General features: G+C 34.7%; 2 long non-coding RNA genes across 2 annotated transcripts; both read right to left on the bottom strand.

Annotated features, from left to right (window-relative positions):
- Window positions 1-3009: 3009 nt before the first annotated feature.
- On the bottom strand, window positions 3010-4816 carry LOC130430389 (uncharacterized). The gene is made up of 4 exons (XR_008907781.1): window positions 4676-4816; window positions 4332-4410; window positions 3574-4174; window positions 3010-3467 (listed from the first exon to the last, which is right to left on the bottom strand). It is a non-coding gene; the product is annotated as an uncharacterized LOC130430389 (long non-coding RNA).
- A 3601-nt stretch (window positions 4817-8417) lies between these two features.
- On the bottom strand, window positions 8418-11669 carry LOC130430443 (uncharacterized). Its single transcript, XR_008907800.1, has 3 exons — window positions 11582-11669; window positions 9859-10494; window positions 8418-9487 (listed from the first exon to the last, which is right to left on the bottom strand). It is a non-coding gene; the product is annotated as an uncharacterized LOC130430443 (long non-coding RNA).
- Window positions 11670-13246: the final 1577 nt, after the last annotated feature.

The raw sequence follows: 13246 nt of genomic DNA on the forward strand, positions 1-13246 counted from the left end.
ATTAGCTTAACCCAGTGTACCCACATGTCCTCTTCATTCTGTCTAATCTTTTTGGGGTGCAGACTAATTCCTTTGTATACATAGACTATTCTTTTTACAAATATAATACAAAGGCTTGTAATACAGCACTGCATAAAGATATAAGTGAAGTGAAAGTGAAAGTGAAGTGAAAGTGACCTATTAGTCAGATATGGTGACCCATAACCGAAATGTGATCTCTGCTTTTAACCCATCCAGAGAGTAGTGAACACATACACAACAAGTCATACATACCCTCACAGTTTGTACCTTAAACAACAAAAAATGACCACGAATTACCATAGGACAACTGTTCATCTTCAGAACACAAATTAAGATAGTTTTGATGAGGTTCGGGAGCTCCTGACCATAGACAGCACCAGAAAGCTCAGTTTTAGTTAAGTAGGCAATACAGAGAGAATATTTATCCCAAATAAACTAAAACTTCAGATGAACGTTTCATAACACAAACAGAAATGTACACGTAAAATGTATAAGAAAAGACTTCTCACATCCCATGTAGATTCCATGATTCCTGCCTTTTCTCCAACGTCCGTATTCCTCTGTACCCGATCTATACCTGCGATCCTTCTTACGTACCTGGATTAATCGAGGTTTGTGCCTCCCGGACTCTTCTCCTTTTCATCTGTTCACTCTCAGTCGTGTCCACATTCAACACTAACTGTCATTCTGTTACAAGCTTCCAAATGCCTCCCTATTAAGTATCACTTCTGCCAATCAACAGAGTCTCTCAAAGTAATTTGTGACAGTCACAATTTATTTGTGTTCATTGACACAAATTTTCCAATTTTTCTGTGTTACTCAGCACGGATTTGTATTTGTATTTTAAAACACAGAGGGGCGGTTTCCCGGACAAGGACTTGCTTAAATCAGGACTAGGCCTTAGTTAAATAAGGATATTTAAGTCAATTTAAAAAAGGTATTTTACAAACAACTTTACAGGCCTGGATCTCGAGACAAAACAATCACACTCATATATTTTAAGTAGTGGTGGGCCGTTAACGCAGTGAGACTCTTATCGCGCGATAAAAAAAATGTCGCCGTTAATCTATTCTCAAAGTTGGGTTGGGAGCTGGGTCAGTACTACGCAAGCTATGATGACTTTCACCTTGATATTTTAGCGCGGATGTATACCAGTTTAACTGCACTGTACGGGGCGAGAACGAGATTTTTCAACACGCGTGATTCGCGTCATTCGCGGAAGCAGAAGCCGCCTCATCATCTCATAACCAGGGCTTCATTCGCGCGATTCGCACAGCAAGTATGTCTAATGGCTCTTTGCATTAACATATAAATCACTCGCGCTTGACACGCCATTCGCGTTTGGTCTGAACACAACATAACGTTACTGTGAAATTACCGCATCAAACGTGACGTGCTAACATGGATGCAGCTATGAAGCCGCCGGGTTTGCTTCAGGGAATATTAATTTTTAAGAAGCTTCCCAATAAAAAACATCGACAAGACTAAGGTTGTTTGCACCTTGTGCAATGCGGAATTGGTTTAAAAAAAACACTTTCTCTCAACAGGTACTGGTCTAGCTTTAGTTGAAACCAGTAACTTTGTATTGAGATCTAATGTATTATGACATATCGCTTGTTGCTCCCTCACTCTTTGTAAGTCGCTTTGGATAAAAGCGTCTGCTAAATGACTAAATGTAAATGTACTGTAGGAGCTTTTCCAGTCTCAAGTACCACCTAAACGCAAATCATCCCTTAGCTAATGCGGAAGTTCATTTTATTGAACATAATATAATTTTCATCACCAATTATCATAGTAGAACAGCTTTCTCAAGCAGTTTGTGATGCATTTTGGAAACAGGAGATGAGCCCCTGGTCTAATGCGCCACCTGGCGCCAACCCGTTCTCAAAGACTTACTTTTAGTCATTATTTGGGTAGCACACATATTCTGAATGCCTTCGGCAGAATTCAAATGAGCCATTTTAATCTAGCTTAATCTAGATTAAAAAAAATAATCTATGCCCACCACTAATTTTAAATTATGTCAATGCAAGTTGTTTTCGATCAAGACACCTCTTACATTTTAGTTAGTCTACGGCTTGGCTTACGCCCTGTCCGGGAAACCACCCCTGTATCTTTTATACATATCAATGCAATCTGATGGTAAATCAGACCCATTTCACAAGGTGGCTCATTCTTGTGAATTCTTGCGGTCTCATTCGTAAGTTTTACTATGATTTAATTTCGCCACTTGTGACGTTAAATTTAGGGGCGGGGTTAGGGTGGACCTCTATGATTGCTTCGCTACCTGATAAAAAGTGTTTGTTTTAGCAAAATTTGCCTTTGCGCCTGTGATTTACGGGTTTGAGTGGGGTAAGGGGTGGGTTATAGCCATCTTGTGAAATACGTACAGGTTCCTCTTATTAGCATTTTCGTGCAAGAAAAAAGTCGTACAAGTGTCACAAAGAAAAATCGTGCTGACTGGCACATAAAAAATTGGGAATTCGTGTCCATGGACACGAATTAGTTATAGTTTATTATGAATCAATAAAATAAATGTATTAATTCATGCTCTCAAACGGCAACCGTTCAGTTCAAATGGAAATCTTATCACGTATAGATCTAAAATGGTTATTTTGCAGTTGGATTGAGCGGACTAAAGTTTACACAGCACATTCTTTATTTTGGTCGCACTTGCGCACCACTTATGTGCGTCCCTGTGCATAATGTAGATGTATACATTGACTTAAACATGAAAAAAACGAATGATCAATATTGCAAAGACTTAAATCGCATACATATGTTCTATATATTTCAATATTTTACTTACCGAGTGGTCATTCCAAAGGCAAAACAGCAAGATAATGATTTACATGATTGTTAAAACTTTGTCTTCTTCTTCTGTAGTATAAGGTCTGAAGTGCTACAAATGACTTATACATGCGTTTGTTTTATTTGCAGTTTTACTCTTTATTGCATATTATCAGATGCATGGAATAAAACAACAAAATGTCAGACAGGACAGAGAAATCGTGGCACAATTCAAATATGTCTTACACAACAAAAGTGTTGTTTGTCTAAAAAGATGTCTTTGACAACAAATAGGTTTTCAAACAAGAAATATAAAAAATAGCTGATTTCAGTCAAGGCATGAAATGAATGGAAACGTGTAAGAAACATCAAAACAAAGAAGACTTTAAATGTTTTAACATTTCAAAAGTGAAAGCAGCAAGATTTGACAACAATATTTGTACATTTTAATCCAAGTTAACTTCATCTTAAACTGCAGTGTTGGAGGTGCTTGGGTCAGGATTGTTTTGCTGAAGTGGTGCACGCTCTGCACTATCTTGGTCCTGATCTTGCTTCTTCTCACAACAAGCACATTTTCCACTAATAGAGCAGTCATGAAGACCCAATATGAAAAAGATAAGAAGACAGAAGAGACCAAGCACTGCATAACCACAAGTCTAGGGGGAAAATAAAATACAAATCATTTTAAAAGCATGAAAACCCAGATGAACCTAACAATTCAGAAATTTGAACAGAGGATTTAATGTGTGGCATTTCATTTACCTTTGATATGGTGATGTACCCCTGAAACTCGCGTTGTGGATCGCTCTGGTTTCCTGCATAGGCCTGTTCAATAGGTTTACACCACATTCTGTTTAATTCTTCATCAAAAACATACTTTCCTTGCCAAGTTGTCAAGCAACAAGCCATATAGTCACCATCAAAAAACATGACGATTGTCCAAATCATAGCAGGAATCAGACAATGTCCCAAGGCTTTCCAGCAATTCTGATGATCACCTTCGATCTCCTCTGCTTGTGGACGGCATTTATTTTTAAAGGGTCTTAACACGATGAACATCAACACAGATATAAACAGAGGAGGTCCAATGAACATGGATGCTGTTAGATATTTATTAAAACGAATATTGCATGGGCACGAAATGTTAACGTCAATCCATCCCTCCACTCCAATTAACATAAGACTTAACGGAAAGGAGCCGAAAACAGGAGAGCGTCTCAGAACTGTGATATAATCCGTCTTTAGATTTGCCAGTGCAGACATCTTCAGAGGACAATATGACGATTACTTTGGCTGATTCTCTCACTCGAGCGTCTGTAGTTTCATCCAGAAGATAGTTACTTCACTGGTGGTCAGATACACCCTCCAATAAAAAAGATACTTGCAATTAATGTTAGTTTAATAAATAAAGGATCAATTCTTAATATACCACAACAGAGGTTTACCTTAGGGTAGGAAAACACTTTAGTTTACTCATTTAGCAGACATTTAAAAGCAACAACTACAGTATAGTATAGTACCTGTTGTGATGTGTTGTCTTGCTGTATATAATCAATTGCTGCTGTGGAGTTGCAACAACATCTGAAGATCGCTGAACAGCTTTTGCATGAAACACAGGAAATCATTTTTTTTCAAAAAACATTTCTTGTGGTCTTGATGAAACATACACTTTTCCACATTAACATACCACTTTCAATAAATTTAAAGTTGTCGGCAGTCATTTACCTTGTATGTTAATAATAACATCAAACAGTAACAGGAAGATAAACGAAAAAACACTTTAAGACTTAAATCTTTAAAATCTCAGCTGTTCCTCTGCAGCACTGGGAGGAAACTGAAACAGTAAATTGAGAAGTTTGCTTACTGCAAGTCACCTGCTTTATGTGTGTAGACATACTATGTCAGTAAACAAAAAGAGTTCTCATCAATTTATGCAGGAAAATAAATATATTCATCTACCCCTCATAAAAAATGTCCAGGACTGTCTGCAGGGCACACGTGCAATAAGATACGTTTGCATGCACCATAGTTTGGTAGACCACACATCCTGTTGTTATACACTGCCAACCCCTATAAACAAAACAGTGAGATATGAACACATCAGTCGTCAAGTTGGTCTATGTGACAGTCTAACCTAAATGGGCAATAGTGTAAAGCCTGAAGTGATTGTAGATGTTGTCAGACAGACTGGTGTTGTAGTTGATTCACGGATGGCTATAGATAAGCCGCTTTGCTTTTCTCGATCGCACGAAAAGTCACGATAATTGAAAGTAAACATGACAAGAGTGCACATGACCACTAGCAGCGCTTGAGCAGCAATCAATCAAATAAAAATAACTTAGTACATAAATAATAATAAAACCACCAAAAGACCCCAAAAGTTTAGTTAAGTATATAAGTAGTAAATATCTTTGCTTTAGAAAACTGTGGAAAATGTAAGAATGCATCAATGCTTTTTAAAACTAATTTATTGTAAAACGGTACCACATTAAAAGCTTTTGTACAATTAGGAAGATCTATAGCGGAACAACGGCGTTACCCATTCACCTCTATTGTGGACACAAAACCAATGCAAGTCTACGGGTGCCATCGTTGTTTGGTTTCCAACATTCTTCAATTCTTCTTTTGTGTTCTGCAGAAGAAAGTCCTACAGGCTGTGTAAATGATATCTAATATGTTTTTGTTCATTCATTTTATTATTTATATATTATTATTTATTATTTAACAATGGTCCGGGAATGATTTTCCAAAACAAAATAAATAAAAAAATTCATCATGCTGCCTGTCAAAATGTCTATAAATAAAGGGAAATTCCACAAAATCACATAAATGGATCTGGATTCAACTTTATAATCTCCATATAAGCTTGTTGCTACAAAAACTCCAAGAACCTGTTAATATTAAGTATAGATAACATACCTGCATGTTAAAATCTGAAATTGCCACACAAATGGACCATAAACTGACCGCATTTCTAAAAGTGCACACATTGCCATTACCAGTGTAGTACAAAATTAAACTTGAATCTACAGTCCAGTTTTTGCTATCGGTTTGTGTTTTAAAGGATACACTGTTAAATCAAATAGTACACCTTACTTGAAAAGTGCTAGTATGTTTACTTAAACATGGCAAAAATGTTGATTTTACTAGACATTGTTAATTGTTGTTAAATGTTAAGTTAATATAACTAACAAAAACTGAGTAAAATAACTTCAATCATTATGAATCACTGATTGAGAGTGGTGTTTGTTATTACTTTGTGAAATTCTTCGATATGAGAGATAAGTGTTAGGGTTGTCATATCCTCAAAGACTAATTAAATATGCTAACAAACCTTCTTAACTAATAAATACATTAGATATGTACATTGTATAATCAGTGTATGTAACTCAACAATGGTGACAATCAACAAAATAAAATGTCCTGTTGCAATGCATGCTGGGTAACTTCATAGTACAAAACTCATTCATGATTCCTAGTATGCATTGCGATTGATCTGTTTTATGAATTTGTTTGATGATTGTCACCATTGTTGAGGTATGATGAGTGTTGAGGTCTAAGTCTGTCAGTTAATTATTATTTTGACACAATCCTTATGCATTTATGAACTTTAATATTTTCATCAGAAAGAAAAGGCTGGAAGTCACTCTTATTTATAAGAGCTTCTGTACATGATTCAAAATTGACACCTATTATGAAATCTGCTCCAAACTGCCCTTTTTAAAGATATCTTTTTAATCAACGCGCACGTGTTATTTCTCAAAACACACACAAGCACTACCAGAGAAATTAACTGTCAGGACTCTGTCCTTTCCGTTTTCGAGTTCTCTAACTCTCTGGACAGGGTCGGGACCGAACCATGTCCTGCGGTTGTTTTGTGTGGAGACGCATGGCTTTTGTTGTTACTGTCCTCCTGTCATGTCTCTCAGCCCCGCCCTTCTGTCTCCTGTAATCATTCCCTTGGTGTTTAAATAATATAGTAATAAGTGAAATATCAGTTATAAACGTACAAACATTTTAACAATGGAACATGCATTTGAACTAAAATATTAAGTGAAATATCAGTTAGAAAACAGAAAACAAGCAACAGTCCTCTGAACAAGGATAACCTCAAAATTCTAAAATATAACAAACTGATGAACAGTAAAGACTACAATCCTCGTAAAATCACAAAGTTTTAACAAATATATATACTTTCCAAACGCAGCCTCGCACAAAGGATGCTGGGGACTAGAAATCTCTGTACCAATAAATCTTTTACAATTGTGTTAAATTGACTTTTTTAAATAAAGTAAATTGGAAAAGAAAGCACATGATTCCAGTGTGTGTTGCATGGAAAATCAAAGCATCCACTCCAATTAACAAAAAACTAGAACTGGAACAGTGCTGAAAGCTGCATTTGAGGATAGTTCAGTCTTCAACAACATAAAAGCTTGCAGAAAAGCCATGTTTTGATTCACCACACGACTGGTAGGTCTAACAATGCTTTTTGCAAGAGAACTTGATTGAGAAGATGCACACAGATTGGTTAAAATGAAGGCGAGACACCTGCCAATAAACAGGGAAATATGTATTATTCCAAATATAGCAAATGGATAGGTTGTATGATGTATAACATATACTATAAAAAACTTTCAAGGCAAAAATGACATGACAATGACCTAAATGTGCTATTAAATTCCAAATACAAAACCCTATTATTAGTGTAAAATGAATATTAATTTTAGGAAAAGGACAAGATTTCATAATATGGAGATGTAATGAGATTTTTCCTTTTACTCAGGTGAAGTCATGAAGGGAGTCATTTTTGACTCCCACTTGTACTCTAATCTTGTCTGTATTGTACTTCCTCGTCTTGTTGTGGTGACCTTCACTGTGATTTCCACACATTTTCACTTACAAATGTTCATCTGGAAATTAGTTTGGATCACACAGGACACAGTATTTACATAGGTGGGTAACCTGCACTTTACATTCTTTTTAAACTATAGGCTATGTGACAATTGTTACTCGGTCAGTATTCAAGTTTAAAATCACAGTAATGTTGGCAAGAGGACCCACAATTATTTTAACTTTGTTTCTTGCATTAGCATTAACAAGTGTTCAAAGATGCACTTTAAACTCAATGGGATTAAGACTGGTCCTAGATCAAGCTAAATGTTAAAAATTTTGGTCTAAATTCAATACAGCAGTTTGTCTCAATATGGCACATCACAATTTTTTAGGCATGTTTGCAAAAACTTAAATGTCCTAAAAAGCCCTGGTCCTGTCTTAATCTAATACCTGCCTAGGAAACCACTTTAATATTTGGTTTTATTTCATTATGATTTTGCTTTATCTTATGACACATATTGTTAGTCAAACATTTTGACTTGCAGTAAGAAAAACAGATCAGTACTGGTATTAGCACAGATATTGCTTATTAATGGATGCAACATGGTTTATTCTCACCTAGCCTCCTACAAGCACCACTTTTCTGACCATGGTAACTAAAAGTAAAAAAAAAAAAATTCTTCTAAATCTTTAAAATAAATGAACATTAAACTCTAACAAGTCTTACACTTTACTGAAAAACACATAAAATAACAATACTTGTACACTTCTAATGCATGAAAACCATGCTGGGAACAGGAAATTCTCAGCCCAGTTTAAGTGATGTTACTTTGTCACAACAAAAATCATTTTTACAGTCACAACTGTGCTTATCTTGCAAATAGTTAAAATTAATAAAATATAATGAGTTTGTAATTCTCAAAAATAAAAGTTATGGTAACTAAAAATTGCTGAAGCAAGCAAAAGAAAGAATGAAAAATATATATATTTTTTATAGTATATTAAAGTAAGCAAATATACCATGATAAAGTCACATATTTTAATCTAAACATAAGTAACCCCCTTCTATGTGGCTGATCATAAAGTTATTTTGTATAAGCTTTTAAAAAAAATAAATATGAAATTAGAAATTATTAAATTTGCTCAAACGTAATATACGTATATTTTACAAAAAAGATCAAATAAAATAACTACTCATCATGACTTGTGAAAGGAATAAAGGTTACAGCACAAAAGAGGATTAACATAATCTAACCTCAAACCTCAAATCAGCAAAAGATAATGCAATAACAAAAGTCATTTGTGTATTAAACAATATAACAATTTAACTTTTGATTACAAGTTTAAATGATGACACTAAAGACTTTCAACATTTAAGCTGAGGATTTGATGCTGCCCCCTGGTGTCTTTAAATGCTTTTAATAGGCGGACATATTATTTTCTCAGGGGATTTCATTTCATTTATTTAATCATGGACAAGCCACATGAATAACACATACGATATGTAAAATGCACAAGATTTAGCCAAAACTGGCTTTTTTTCTATATTTATATCCGTAGTCCTTTTTGGGGGATGCATGTGCAATAGATCATGACATACAATACATGCAGACTATATGATGTGATATGAAAAAACAACAGACAGACTTATATTTCATACAGCTTATTAAGCAACAAGTGGTTCCAGCTCGCATTCACCACCGCATGACACTTGCCGTCCCTGCTCTGTGTCTTCATGTTTTCCTCTGCAGCATTCTGATGTTCCACTTATGCAACAGTCATAAATTCCCACTAATACAGCGATCACAGCACTGAAGACACCAAGCAGTATATAACCTGCACTCTGAAACAAATGAATATATTAATAAAAACATTAAAATCTGTAATATTTATATTTATTATAAAACTATACAAAATATTACATTTATAATTAAACTATTAAAAATATGAAAATGGTAATATTTATATTTATTATACTTTTGTATTTATTATCTTTAATTAATTTATACATTTTATACATATCAGAAGACTCACAATACACCATTTTTTTCTAAAACTGTAATATTGTGATGATTAATATTGCTTTATATAATATTGCAAATGTATAAAATATCTAATAATTTTATTGTTGTTATAAAATATATGATTTAAAAAAGTATATTATTATAATGATAACTAAGCACAAGTATCATAACAGGACAATGATGTATTTACCTGCGATGTGGAAATAAAGCCCTGAAAGACATGTTTATGTTCACTGTCATTCCTGAACATGAAATTGTGCCGATCCATTGGTTGACACCACATTCTGCCAAGCTCTTCATCCTTAACATACTTTCCTTCCCATGTTGTCGAGGCACATGCCATATAATCGCCATAAAGTAACAAGAGTATGATCCAAAAAAATGGGGGAATCAGACAATACGCAAAAGCCTCAGGACAATTGCGTGGAACTTTGGCCTCATTTGAACGCTGAGAATCCTCTACATCATTTGGTGTTGCTGAACGACGATCTTTTACTTCATAGCATGGGTATCTAAAGGGTCTTAACCGGATGAACATCACAAGAAACGATGCAAGAAAAGGTCCAAAGAAGATGGACGTTATTATTTGTTGATTCAAAAAATATTTGCAAGGGCATGTAAAAGTGAAGCCAATGATCTTCTCTACGACAAGTAACAAAAGGCTGAATAGAATAGATTTGGAAAATGCATCCATGTTCCACATGTTCCACATCTTTAAAAAAAAAAAAAAAGATCTTCCATGAAAGACATCTGTTGAGGCTGGTTTGACAACTCGGTTGGCTGCTTTTCTTTCTTTATGTCTGTTCTACAGCATATGTCAGAAACCCTTTAAATAAAGAAGATATGAATTACAATACGTGTCAGTTAAATGAATTTATTCCTTTTGCATAAAGTCTACTGGTCATCCGCCATTGTGAGGACTGCCGTCTGTAAAACAGTGTTGCCAAATATTTAAATCATATTAAAACTGTTGTTGTAAGTTGTTCATCTCTGAATGAGGATCTTGTTAGGACAGATCAGGAATTTAGACAGATTTTCACAGGATTTGTAAACCTGTTTGTTTATGGCCCAAGGGAACCCAGTTCTATGGGAACTTGACAAACTGTGAGTGACAAATCCAAAACGACGGACGTCTACGTGTCTGGAACGGTCGAATACGGCACCCACACAATCCAAAAGAACAAAATGTTCGTAAAATTCGATCAAAGTTTTTTGTTTGCTCAAAAAGACACACTGCCTCTCCTGTGAGATAGAAAGTGTCAAATAGATGACATCATCATGAACTCCACATGCTTCTCTTCTATATTCAAACATAAAGGTTTGGTTAAATGTGCATACTGTAAAAATCTCTCATATATACACTCTTACAGGGTGCTTAAAATGTTCTTCACAGAGATGCCACAGGAAGACCAATTTCGGTTCCAGAAAGAACCCTTCAGTCAAAGGTTCTCGTTTTTACCTTTTCATAATCTGAAGAACCTTTTGTGAAACAGAGAGGTTCTTCGGTTCTTCAGGAAGGTTCGTTATGGAACCATTTAGACAAAAAAGGTTCTTCTATGGCATTGTGAAGCACCTTTATTTTCAAGCATCATCATTCTGGCAGTCTTTTCTGATGCAGAATAATAAATGAATGTATAAAAAATATGTATTAATATGATAGAAACTCTGGTCATAAATTCATAAATTCAAAGTTATTTTGCTAACCACCTAAAGCAATTTCCTAAATCCACAAAACAAGAGATTAGTTTGTTTAATCCTAATGTTTTGTGCCGGCTACATGCAATCCTTGAAAAAAATCCAACATAGTTATACTTTAAAAAGAATACTTTAGTCACCATTTACGTAAAAAAACAGGAGTACATCAGACATAATCTTAAACTTTTCAAATTCATGTGAACTCACACTCGACTTACCTGATGTCTTCGTGTTCCTCTTGCTTTGATGTGCTGCTTTACAGCATATACTGCAACATCCCAGAGTCATAGGACATCAGAATTTTTTGCTCCTCCCAGGATTGCATTCTGAATCCCAACCCGTGCTGAAAACATTGTAACTCTTTTTCCTCCAGTGAATCATACTGTACCAGTAAATGTGATTTTTTGTTTTGCAGGAATGTTCACTTTCTCCTGTTGCCTTTAGACCTCACTAAACTATCTCAAGAACTTCTGGGGTCTTGAGTTGATCGACTCTTTCAATGAGATTAAAGGACACATTATTCTCTAAAAGTATTGTTTTGCAGAAAACATGTTGAAGATTAGCAGACACACGATTCATTCACAAAAGCAGTTCATTTAGCACGAAGCTTTTGACATCCATTAAAAAAATCAAGCACGCAGGGTGTAACAGTGCACATATATTTTTACTAAGAGTGATGGAGATCACGCCACAACTTTTGGCGAACTTTGGAGGATCCAACTTTTACGTTGATTGAAAAAGCAAACAAAATTGTCATTTTTAAGTAATCTCCAGTAGAGATACTAGATGAAATCTTCATATAGATCTACTATCCATCCGTGTCACAATGATTAATCTGATCAACATGTTTTACACAGATATCATAAATAAAGTCCTTTATTATACACAAAAAGAGAACCCCAGAAGAACTAACATCACATTCATCCAATCCGTTTGTTTCTCAAAGCTCGCAACAGCATGTTGCAGTTATAAAGTAAAAGTTAGAGGGATTGGGATGACAGTGTTGCATAACATCTTTTTTCCTTGGAGGTGTAATATCTAAGCAATACATTATATAGAAAAATAAATAAATAAAGAACATTTTCAATTATTAAAAAAACGGTGGATATAACTTCTCTCTTTATCCACCCCTCACTGTGTAAAAAAACTTTTTTGAATAAATATGATATTGAAAAAATAAATGTTACCCTATATATTTATATTCCTTGGGATAAAAGTCTAATATAGTTGAGTCTCATTTCTTGTGTGGACCTGTGTAGCGGTTTACACCATGTTCAATTTATCTTTGATCTCTTTCCTCCACATGTTGTCACACAATGAAAGATTAACCATTTGAGTTTAGAAACTCGTTGTTTCAATTTGTGTTTCTTTGTCTGACTTTCCACTGTAGTTGTACTTTAAACTGTATTTTATTATCTCTATTAGGTTATTAAGATAAAATTAATTTAGACATTATAATACATCTAATTGATCTCCTCGACAGCAGTTTATTTCCTGATCATATTAAGTTTTTGCTAAAGATTTTATCTGTATAAACATCAGCTGTCAAAAAGCTATAGCTTGTGAAGAAAAACATACATCCCATACCAGTCTGTAAAGTTACAAGCATAGTTAATAATACCATCATACAGCAGAAGATAGATCAACACACAGGTGCAACTAATAACAACATTAAGTCATATTTCCTCATCCTCTGCCCCACCATGTGCACAATAATAATAATAATACATTTTATATAAGGCACCTTTCAAATCACTTAAGGTCACCGTTCATCAGGAGTAATAGATAAGACAACATAAGTATCAATATCAATAAAACACAAAAAAGAAAAAGAGCAGTTACCAAAAATAGGTTTTTCGAGTGCAGACAGTAATCATGCAGGG

The sequence above is a fragment of the Triplophysa dalaica genome, chromosome 10, assembly GCF_015846415.1.
Source record: "Triplophysa dalaica isolate WHDGS20190420 chromosome 10, ASM1584641v1, whole genome shotgun sequence".
Classification (NCBI taxonomy): Eukaryota; Metazoa; Chordata; class Actinopteri; order Cypriniformes; family Nemacheilidae; genus Triplophysa; species Triplophysa dalaica.